This window comes from Pelobates fuscus, chromosome 4 (genome assembly GCF_036172605.1).
Source record: "Pelobates fuscus isolate aPelFus1 chromosome 4, aPelFus1.pri, whole genome shotgun sequence".
Classification (NCBI taxonomy): domain Eukaryota; kingdom Metazoa; phylum Chordata; class Amphibia; order Anura; family Pelobatidae; genus Pelobates; species Pelobates fuscus.
Window position 1 is genome coordinate 315,337,574 of NC_086320.1, and position 12,033 is coordinate 315,349,606.

Consider the following 12,033-nt stretch of genomic DNA (forward strand, 5'->3'; position numbering starts at 1 on the left):
GTTTTAGCCTCCATTCAATGCCCTATATAGATCTTCGCTTTGTGCTCCTAGTGATTCCCTAGTGATTTTCTGTGTTTGACTTCGGCTTCGTATTTGACTTTGCAACTTCTGGTATCCTGACTCGGCTTCGTATTGACCTTGTGATTTCTGGTATCCTGACCTCGGCTTCGTATTGATCTTGTGATTTCTGGTATCTTGGCCATGGCTTCCTATAAGACTTGTATTTTCTGTTATCCTGACCCGGGTTTGTCTTGACGACTATTTCTGCATCCTTGACCTTGATTAATACGTTAAGTCCAGCCACTCTAAGGCTCGGTAATATGCCTTTTGGATCCACCTTTTCTAGGTTTCTTCTTTCCTGCGTGTTGGGTACAGCTCCCGTGACACATAGCTGCTTATCCATGGACATGGCTCCCTACCACTTCCTAGCCTTTCTAAGAGACCTATGTGCCTTTTTTCATGAGTAAGATAATAAGTTCTATCCTGGCCTTAGCCTTCAGAAGTATTGAAAATGAAAGTTCATCTCCTGGGCAGGATAGTAAATCACAATTTGGTATGCTGATACCAGGAATAAAAGTATTACTTTACTGCCTCTAGAAAAGTACCTGGGAATATTACTGCATTTAAATATATAACGTTAAAAAAGAAACATGTGGTTCTTGGACCAGACACCTCAAACAAGCCTAGTCTGCTCTAACAGGATTTCTGAGGTCACCAATTGCCTTTGTCCTAAAAGACATATATATCCTGCCTTCTATGGCTCTCATTGGGTAACAGTGCGCTGTAGTGGTAATGGTGCTTGGAGTGTTCCTTTAACAAAAAAAGTAAATAGGTGTTATTCATTAGGATGAGGCTGGATAACTGAGTACGATTGATGGCCTGACGAAAGGTTTCTGATGTAAACAGAAACGTTGACAAGTTCTATGGATTAAAACCCTTTTCGTTTTTTACAAGTCCTTGAGTGCTGGCTTAATTTGGCAGATTGTATTTTTTGTGCAGCTGAGCACCGGGCATTTAACCAAGAGGAAAGCAGGAGTGCAAAACACCAACAAATTGTGTATATATATATATATATATATATATATATATATAAACACCACGGTCTAATTTTAGAGGGGCAGCTGATGGCATGAGGATCTACTTTAACATCTAAGTGTACATATCGGTGTCCCAGGGTCCAGTAATGGCTAAAGAGGGTTGAAGAAATACACTCCATGGATGCCACTAAGTCACTTCCTTGGCGAACTTGCATCCCTGAGTTTGTTCCAACAAAGTCCTCTGACCCTTATTTCTGTACAGTTGACAGACACCCCTCACCACCACCCCTCCTAATTTCTGTTCTCTTGTCATTGTTTCTTGATTCTTTCAGATTTCTCTTTCACCTTTATTTGACTATTCCTTGCCCCTCCAATTCCCATTATGTATACCCCACCTGACAAACATAAGTTGGGCTTTTTTTGCCTTCTCTTTCCCACTGGAGATGGATAAAAAAACATATGCTCTTAAATGTAATATTACATATATTTTAATGCAAACATGTGCTCTCCTGGCCTTTCCCAGTTGACGCTTACTCACTTTATTGTATCAGCAGGTCAGTTAAAGTTTTCCTTTAAAGTGATCTGCACCAGCGCAATGTGCAGACCATATGCTCCCTTGTTAGACTGGCATAGAGCGGGTCAGAGAGATCTTTTGATTTCCCTACTTCTCCTAAGAATCTGCAGTGCAACCCTTGTAAACTAGGCAAAGGCCTAATTCACCTTACATTACCGTTGCTCTAAAGACCACCACACAGCAACTATAAAATAAAACCAGAATTCTTTCTTGGAAAAGCAGCCATGGCAGGATACAAGAGATGTGCTACCAGTGACCTTTCTTTAGCTGTTTCTGTAAAATGTGCCCCTGTAAAATGCCTTTGTCATTGGAAATTATCTGCAGCACTTTAACCCCTTAAGGACACATGACGTGTCTGACACGTCATGATTCCCTTTTATTCCAGAAGTTTGGTCCTTAAGGGGTTAAACACTAATTTTACCTTAATAAAAGTGATTTCTAGCTAACCCTTGTTTAAAAAAAAAAAATGGGCACAGAGCATTATGTTCGAAGAAGCTTTACCTTTTTCCTGCACACTGGAAGGCCAATAGAAACTTCAAGATCACCAATTCTGATTGTTTTCCAACATCTGATGTCCGTTTCATTCTTGTTTTACAATCCGGGATTGCTGGACACTGTGATACGAACTTATGCTGGTTTAAATAACAAAAGTATATTGAGAAAGAGACAGCATTTTCAATTGTATTTATTTTGAGGTACCAATAAGCAATTACAACTCTACACAGTATTTCTTATAGCTGATAAGGTACTTCACTATAAATATAAAAGAAAATAACTGAACGATACAAAGTTCCCGTGGCTTCTCTTTAACGTGGCTGAGAGCAACATCAGTGAGTGAAAGATGGAGTTCCGTAGGCGATGACGTACGTAACCGGAAGTGGTTTTAGGGGAATCAGAGTTAGGTAAGTTTTTTTTTTTTTTTTATTCTTTATTTTTGCACTGTCAGACAGGTAGCATATCAATAAAGAGGGCTTACGCAGAAGCCAAATGACTAACTATTTGCATAGCTTGGGTTACAGAAAGAAAGATTGGATGGTTAGTAGGCATTACATACAGTGATGTTGTTACATTTGGTGGCTTGCGCCAAAGCCATCAATCACAAAGGGGTCACATGCTGTCTGGCAGAGTTTATTTTTTGTAAGTATTGTGGATAATACAGCATACATGGGGTTCGTGCAGAGACAGGAGCGATGCATAAGTACAGTTGACGATACAGTGTAGGTTTCCGTACATACAAAATATGGGCATGTTACTTTGTACCTCTTTAGTAGCTAGAATGAGTACAGATCTTAATGTGCTAGTAGTTGCTCTCATGGTGCAGTCTAAGAGTGACCTTAGTTGAGGTCTGTGATTATCCTTCGTTATGACTATGCATCGCCAGTAGTTGTTGCATCTGGTAAGCGCCTTTTTTACTAGCACGTCCATGTATTCAATATTTCTATGAGTTTAGTAAAGAAGAGGAAGAAACAGGAAAGATAGTAGGAGGAAAAGCTATAGGGAGAAGGGGTAAGGGGGGGGGTCCCCTGAGGAGGAGAGGAGTGTTGTCGTTTTGTTGTTTGTACGTCGGACGTCTAGGGTTAGCAGTTTCGGCCGTGTGTGTCCGGGGTTTTTAGCGGTTGGTGTAGTCTTCCCATGGCTCCCAAGTTTTGAGGAATAGCTGATAAGTGTCTCTAAGTTGCGCAGTCAGTTTGTCCAGTGGGCGTCTTTTATGTAGTGTATGACCGTCTCTATGGGTGGCATGTCAGCGTGTAGCCATGTTTTTGCCATGGCCCTTCTGGCGGCTAGGTTTATTTTGTTAAGCAATTTTTGTTCTCTATGTGTGAGGTTGTCCTGTGGTCTAGCTATGAGGCATGTCCAGAGGTCTGGGTGGATACGTTTATGGAGCACGTCTGTTTGTAGTTTGGCTATGTTTTCCCAAAAGGTTTGTGTCTTTGGGCACGTCCACCACATGTGGAGGTACGTGCCTTTTTCCCTGCATCCCCTCCAACAGGTGTCTGTGGTTGTTTTGCCCATTCTACATTGTTTCACCGGGGTAGTATACCACCTCATTAGGGTTTTATAGCATTGTTCTTGGTGCAGTACACACACTGACACCTTTGCTGCCGCCTCCCAGACACCCTGCCATTCCCCACTCTCTAATGGTTGTTGCAGGTCTGTTTCCCATTGTGCTACATATGCGGGTGTATGGGCCTCGCCCGTGGGGGCGCTGAGTTGCGTGTATAGGAGCGTGATAAGTCCGATGCGTGGCCCCTCTCCAGCACAAAGCGTTTCATAGAATGTTGGTCTAGCCCTGGCTGCCGTACGGATTTGTGGTTTTGTAGCGAAATCTCTCAGTTGTATGTATCTAAAGTAGTCTTTCGTGGTCAGTGGGGTCAAAGCTTTTAGCTCAAAGGTTGGAAATCTACCTCTGAGATACAGTTGGTAGTATCGTTGTAAGCCTTTTTTTTTTTTTCTCTAAAATCTCGTGCATTTAAGCCAGGTGGGAATGCTTTATTGTTAGGTAGGGGGTTAGAGGCGAGGTCGGGTGTGTAAGGGTGTATTTATGTGCTTTAGAGTCCCAGATCCTGATCGAGTTCAAGATAGCGGGGCAAGTAGTGCTAAGGTCCGGTCTGTCTGGCCTCGGTACCCAGATCCAGAACTGTGGGAGGTCCGTTCTCATGATTAAGGTCTCTATGTCCACCCATCTGTGGGTATCTGGTGGAGAGTGCCATTCAATGATCTGTGCAAGTTGGGCTGAGAGATAATAAAGGTAGAGGTTAGGGAGTCCCAGTCCTCCTCTACTCTTGGGAGTGTAAAGGGTCTGTCTCGCTATTCTGTGTCTCTTCCAAGCCCATATGAAGTCGTCTATAGTGGTTTGGAGCACCTTGAGGTCTCCTTTAGTTAATTTTATCGGTAGTGCTTGGAACAGGAAGAGTATGCGTGGCACTGGCAACAGGTTCATCTTGACACTTTGCAACCTGCCAATCCAAGAAATAGTTTTTTCCTGCCATTTGTCTAGGTCTTTTATGAGGGTGTCTATGAGGCGTCGATAATTTTCAGCGTATAAATCGTCAGGATTGGTGGTCAGCTTAACTCCCAGATATTTGATGGGCCTCTGGCTTATGGTTATGCTCGTTGTTTGTTTTAGTCGGACAATGTCTGCTTCTCTCATTTCTATAGGCATTCCTACCGATTTGTCTAGGTTAATTTTGTAGCCTGCGACCTGGTGGTACGTCTCCAGTAGTGTGAGGAGATTCGGAATGAAGTGTGTGGGGTTGGTAAGGGTGAGTAGTATGTCATCTGCATAAGCAGAGACTTTGAACTCCTCTTTTGCTATCTGTATTCCTGTGATGTGCGGGTGGGCTCTTATTGATTGGAGTAGTGGTTCTAGGGCCAGTATGAAAAGTAAGGGAGATAGTGGACAGCCCTGGCGTGTACCATTTGTGAGGTTGAAGGGGTGGGGCGTTGCAACTTGTACCACCGTCTGTGCTCTAGGGCTGCTATAGAGGGCCTTAACTGCTGCGATGTAGGAGTCTGGTGTATGCAGCTTACGTAGGAGGGCAAACATAAAATGCCATTGGATCCTATCGAACGCCTTCTCCGCGTCCAACGAGAAGACCACGGAGGGCGTTCGGGTTTGTTTGACCCACCACATGAGGTCCACCGCTCTTCTTGTATTTTCATACAATTGTCTATTGGGCACAAAGCCTACTTGGTCTGCATGTATATATTTTGTTAGGAGGGGGTTTAGCCTATTTGCAAGGCAAATACCTTTATGTCGAAGTTTATTAGCGAGATGGGCAGGTAATTGTCCAATGTGCATACATCTTCGTCAAGTGGGGTGTCAATTCTTCTTTGTAGGTTTTATAGTATGCCCCGTCGAAGCCGTCAGGGCCTGGGGCCTTGTTCCCTTTCAGTCCTGCTATCGCTCTTTCTACTTCCTCCGTGTCAATGGGGGCACCCAGTGGCGCGAGGAGGTCTGCTGTGAGTTGTGGGAGTTGGACTTTGTCCAAGAACGCCGCTACCGTCGCTGTATATGTCCCATTAGAGTCCGTAAGGGTGGGAGAGTGATTGTACACTGCCATGAAGAATCTTGTGTATTCTTCGTTTGTCTGTTAGGTTTGTGAGAGTCTGTCCCTGATCATTTTTAATGGCTGATACCATGGGGGCATTGGTTTTGGGTGAGGGCTTTTGCGAGCAGTGTGTCCATTTTATTAGACTTTTCGTAGAAAAGTCTTTTCGTTCTGAGAAGATCTTTACTAACGTTGTCTATCATTATCTCTTTAATTTGCCTTCTGGTTTTCATGAGGTCCCTAGTCGTGGATTACTGTTTTGTGTGCCGCCCAGAGGGTTGTTGGGGATATGTCAGGTGTATCGTTAGTCTGAAAGTAGTGTGCAAGTTCTTTTTGAGTGTCCTCTTTTATTTGTTGGTCTCTCAGGAGGGAGCCGTTTAGTCTCCATTTCCAGGGCGTGTGGTTACCTGGGGTTCTTAAAGTGAGCGCTATGTCAGCGTGGTCCGACCAAGTGATCGGGTTAATCACTGAGGTTCTGATCCAGTCCATGCCCGTGTTATTTGTGAGAAAGAGGTCTATGCGGGAGTAAGTCTTATGTGCCGCTGAAAAGAACGTATAGTCCCTTTCTCCTGGGTGTTGGAGCATCCATGGGTCCAGGAGTCCAGTGTTTTGTATGAATTTGGGGAGAAGTTTATCTTGTCCCCCTCTGTTGTGTGAGCGGGGTAAATGTTGTCCCACACTGCGGTCGGCTACTGGGCAGGGGGTGGCGTTTAAGTCTCCCCCCAGGACGATTATTCCCTTAGGGAGGGTCTTTATTAGGGCCTCTAGGTCCGTCCAGAACTGCGGAGTCGGGGCATTTGAGCCATAAATGTTGATAAAGTGGTATGTATTGTTATACATTGTGCCTGAGAGTGCCACGCACCGGCCTTCAGTGTCCGTTTGGACCCGCGTGATCTGTAAAGGGCATCCTTTGTGTAAGAGTATTGCTACCCCTTTTTTTTTATAGGGTGCCCTGGAGGCGTAGGTTCTCGTATATATGTGGTTTGTCAATTGTGTCTTCGAGGTGCGCGGTATGTGAGTTTCCTGGATGAATGCTATGTCAGCTTTTTGTCTGTGTATTTCCCTTAGGAGCAGTCTACGTTTGGTAGAGGTGTTCAGTCCATTCACATTTAGTGAGGTCAGTAGCAGGTCCATGTTTGGTCGTGTGTGCTGTGGTGTTGTACTCACGATTTGTGCCGCTGTCTCTCGGTAGCTCTGTACTATGTTCGTCAGTCCTTGCACTGCTTGGTCACCCTTTTGTTAAGCCGCTCCTCCTGAGGGTGGTGGGAGGGGAAGGAAAGAGGAGGAGTGTTGGTTGGAGAGTGGCTAGAGAGATAGGGCTAGGGGTGAGTAAAAAGGGAGAGAGAGAAATGAGAGGTATAGGGTAGAAGGCCTTAGTCAGCTTCCACCCAAGATAAAAGTGTATAGATACACAATTAAAAACGTTGCAGGTGAACAGTTCAACAATTCAACAGTAATAACAAGTACAATACCGGGTCTTACCAATCGCCAGGAGCTATGGGGGTGTGCGTCCACAGCGCTGAGGGGATCTCCTCTAGCGAGGTGGAGGTTTCACGTCCCAGCACCCTGTCGAGACCCGTGTGTGTATAATTACAACCAATATGATAACATTCCCAATCCTTAAGTAGGGGGGGGGGGAAATTGCCTGTTGTCTCCCCGTAGGTATTGGGGTCAGTGTCGGTACTCGTGTTGTACTCTGTCGTTGGCCATGGGTCGGGGCTTAGTATCTACAGTGTTGGGCTAGTGAATTGCAATCGCTGTGATGTCTAGCGGTGTGCACTGAGGGATTGTCAGTACCGGGGTTAGGGGTGGGGGGAGGGATCCGTCCGTAAGCCGTTTGGTGGTCTACTATGGTATTGCAGATGTCTCCTCTAGAGTATAGTATTCTGGTAGCTATGCTCTCAGTTCTTCCCTCCCCCCCCCCCATAGGCACCAAGGCCCACCAAACCTGTATAGGTGTTTGTCTCGTTGGTGGGTTGCCACATGGGGAGGATACAGAATTATACAACAAAACAATACATATTAACTATTCGCTACTCCCTTTTCCCCTCTTTTTTTGCTTTTCTTTCCCTTTTTCTCCTGTTTTTGGCTTTTATTTTATATTTTTTTGGGGGGATTGGAGAAAAAACAGAAAAATGGGACCAGGAAGTCCCTTGGGGTATATCGCCCGTTGTGCTCTGGGACTTGCGTAGTGGGAGTCGAAGTGGTAAGCAAAGGCCGGTGGGTGGCACATGAAACCGTCAGTGTGCATCCCCCGTAGTGGGATGAGAGGTGGCAGGCGCCGTTTGCGGGTACTAGTCCCTTCCCACCCGTTCCACCCCCTTACTGGTAATACTGTGTCACAGCGCCCCAGTCCCCTGGAAAGGCCATGCTAGCCTCACACGGCGGAGCCGTGGTTTGCAGGTAATAAAACTTCTTAACTTAAGCGTCCAACGTGGTAACTTGCGTACTTGTGCGGAACCAATTCAGTTCTGCTGGATCTCAGGTTTCGTCAGCGCTGGGGCGATGGTCTTTCCAGGTCCCCGGCAGCAGTGGTAGGCTGTCTTGTCCCCATTGTGGTAGTTGGAGGTCCATGGGGACCTCAATGTTGAGGTTGGTTAGGAAGGCTGGAATGTTCATGGAGGGCAGCAGCACTGAGGGCTTGGGCGCGTTGAATACAATAATTTTAAAAGGATTCCCCCAGGCAAACCGAAGGCCTTTCTCTCGCAGGAGATCTGTTACCGGTTTCCAGCCTTTCCGTCTCTGTAGGGTGGCCGGTGCAATGTCCGGGTATAGTTGCAGCTCTGATCCTTCCCCTGTGTACGGGTGTGTTCTGCTTTGCTTGAGAATGGCGTCTTTAGTTTTAAAGTAGTGCCATTTGATTATCACATCCCGGGGAGGGCCGTTATTGGGACCACGGAGAGTTAGGTAAGTTTTGACACACAGTCTGGCAGGAGGATTGTTCTTGACAACTTATATTTAAGTAAAATACCAATAAGTCATCAGCTGTTCAGGTGGTGCTCTGCATACTCCAGTCAATTAAAAAGCAATAACTGTTATTCACCCTATAAGGTATAAAATATTAAACTTCTACAATAAATTACATACTCAAGTATTTCACTGGAGACTCCCTAGCAGTGCTACAAGCCTCTATGATCTACGTGTTTCGTATTTCAGGTAATACGTTATCAAGATTATTTTCTTAATTGACCAGAGTAAACTGGATCCTGAGCAACTAGTGTTCTGTTTTGTACTTTTTTTTTTTTTTTTGTCAATCTTTCTTTAATTGAGGCATAGATTTGCATGGGAACAGAAGAGAGAAGGGGAGACAATTAATATACATTCCAAACGGGGTTCAACAGTACAGTTACTATCATCTCCACAAAGCATCTGCCTCTTTTTTTTTTTTTGCAAAGAGGAAGTAGGTTGTCAATACACCCATAACTGTAAGGTACATTCGTCAAGGTAATACTTAAGTTGCTCTAGTAACAGTATAGGTAGAGTGGGTACATTATACTAGTTAATTAAACAGACTAGTACGGATAGATTAGCTTGTGGTAGCGTACATATAAGGTACATAGGCTGCTATCCAAGAAATGCTATACACTTGTGTAGCGGAGAGGCAGTACCATCTGCAAGATCTCCACTGGTAGACAGGAACACAGGCAATAATCAGCATAGGCCGGTACAGCATACAATATTCCAGGTAGCGTAATACGAATCCTTCCCTCCCAAGAACTAGACGAGACTTAGGCTGGGAGTCAACTGAGTGCTTTATTCCAAGTTGCAGCATTTATGCAGGTCCCCATGCAAGGGGTTTCCATAATGACATAGCAGGGGTATTTCCCACATTTCTCCCATCATGCATTGCATTTCTCCTATCAGGCACTGCTGGACGAGAGGGATACTCCCACTGAAATATACAGTTAAGTGGATTATCCCCACGTGCAGCAGAACTGACAATTTACATTTAAAATACATAACTTGGGTAATATTCGGTATATTAACATGGTTGGACATTCGGTAGATAGCTGGGATCTGAGCGCATATTTCGTGAAAGTACCGCTCTGATCCCAGCTTATCTAACCGAACGCCACACGAAAAACATATTAAACTTTTGCTTGCTTCAAACTACCGATTGAGCTTAGGAGACCATATTACCGAAAGACCGGGGCTCCCGAACGGCTTGGAAGTCCAGCGGTATTCGAGCCATTGAGTAGCCGATTTTAGTTCCAGGCGCTCGACGACCAAATACCGCTGGACGAACAAAGGATCCAAAATCGCATGGTCGGTAGTCGAACGACGGCCACCCTGAATCCTCTTAAATACCGATTGCAACATTGTTGCAATCCTTAATTGGGGCCACACGACCTCCTGTGTGTGGTCTCCATTCGGTAGTTTTTGTTTCACGAATGGTGTTGAAATTCACCATTCGTGAAACGATTACCTGAAGGCTGGCGGTTTACATGCCGCCAGCATACGAATGCTAGCATTCCCCTGAACCAAAATATACATAATACATACACGCTTGGTTCTTTTAAAGGGGTATACACATACATTAACAGTGGTTATACATACAGGACAATTTATAGTGGCTGTATTTGCCACAACTTGTTTCCGAATCGCTAGTTACAATCTTATGGCTTTGTGTGCTACTATGCTGGCCAGTGACTTCAGACTATAAATTGCTAGGCAAGTGTGTCTGCAAGTAAATAGGCTAGTTAAACATTGAGTCTTGCATGCATTGAGATTGTTATGATTCTTTAGGTCAGGCTGCTGCCCTATCGCTGCCCATCATGCCTTTCTGCCATGTTGTGCTAAGGATAGACGTTTGGGGTTTATGTTAGGCATAATCAATATCTAACGTATAGATACGAGCAGGAGCAGCTGGCACTAGCCAGCATCAATTGCTAGCGAGGTAAACTAATAGCGTCAGACTGTAGTATTTGAGTAGATGGACCTAAGGGTGCGAAGGCATATTGAAGTGCATTAAAACATTAGTTAAAGACCTGGCAGAATATCCATTTCTAGGTTAGCACTAGCAATGCCCGCCTAGAGATTCCTAGGTGCAAGGTAGGGACTAGCAATTGAAATTCTCCGGAATAGACTAAAGTAAGGTAAATGCAGAATGCTTAAACATACTAGCGCTATACTGCTTACAAATTGTTAAACAATAAATTGCACGACGGGAACCTGTTGTGTCTCTGCAGTTAAGTCTGCAGGATTATAGTCAATCGTAATTACAGTCCGATTTGTTCAGCCTATGCCGGCTCTGAGCGCTGGACGGGCGGGCCACACACCGTGGCCGGGTTAATGCCTCGGTGAGACGTCCTCTCTAGTAGATCCTGAGGGGGTACCCTGTCTATGTCTGCTGCCGGTGGGGGGCTGTGTTATCAGTGTGGGTGTCGGTACTTTGGGAGTTCGTTGAGTGCGGGAGAGGTGCGAGGGCGGCCTGGTCTCCCTTTGGCCCCAGGCTCCGTGTGGGGTCTGCATCTTGGCGCCACGAACTCGGGTGCTACTAGATGTGGTGACATTCTGTCATCAAACTAACATGGTGACCAGGGGTCATGTGATCAAGTTCATGTAGATCTTTCTTACAGGGGGATAAGCTTTACTTTGATATGGTAAGTAGGTAATTCAATACCTTTACAAGTCAGGAGAGAGATAGCCACTCCCCCCACTATCCTCGTTTTCTCTCTGTTCCTTCTTGGCTGTGCTACTGAGCAGATGTGCAGACGCCATGTGCTATCTTGGTGAACCATGTTATACTCTGTTGCTTCCTTTTCTTCCTTGGTGGATGTGATGTTGGACTTGCAGCAGTGAGCCATTACTAGATGTGAAGGCCTAACCGTGGGTGAGATCAAACGTGTGGGGAAGGGGATTACTATATAGATAGATAGATTTAAAAGGGTTGTTGCTCCATGGGTCTGGGCTGTGTGTTTATGATACATTTATAGTATTGTGTTGTTGTCTTCTAAATAAATACCTTTTAATGTAGACGAACCTTGTGTAAAATATTTATATTAATTTGGTGATACACCACACTAGAGGCCAAGTTTTTCCCTGTAAGGGCACTTCGGAGAGCCCTGGTGTTCCATCGCCGCCAGCAGCGGTTAGGCTTCCGGCGATGTGGCCGATGCTGAGGAGTTAGCCTCCTGGTGACCCTCGGCCCGGGTGGCAGTCGGTGCTCGACGTTGGCGCAAAAGGGTATGTAGTGCCCTTAGTAGGCCCGTTCCGCCTCTGTTTCCCCGGCCCGCGTGCTGTACCTCCGTTTTTCATATGGGGTGTTGCAAAGAGTCGGTCCAGCTTTTCCATAAATTGTTGGAATATCAAATCCAGGCCTGTGGGTTGCGCGGGTACAGGATCCATATGGTATGGGGCTTCTGCCATA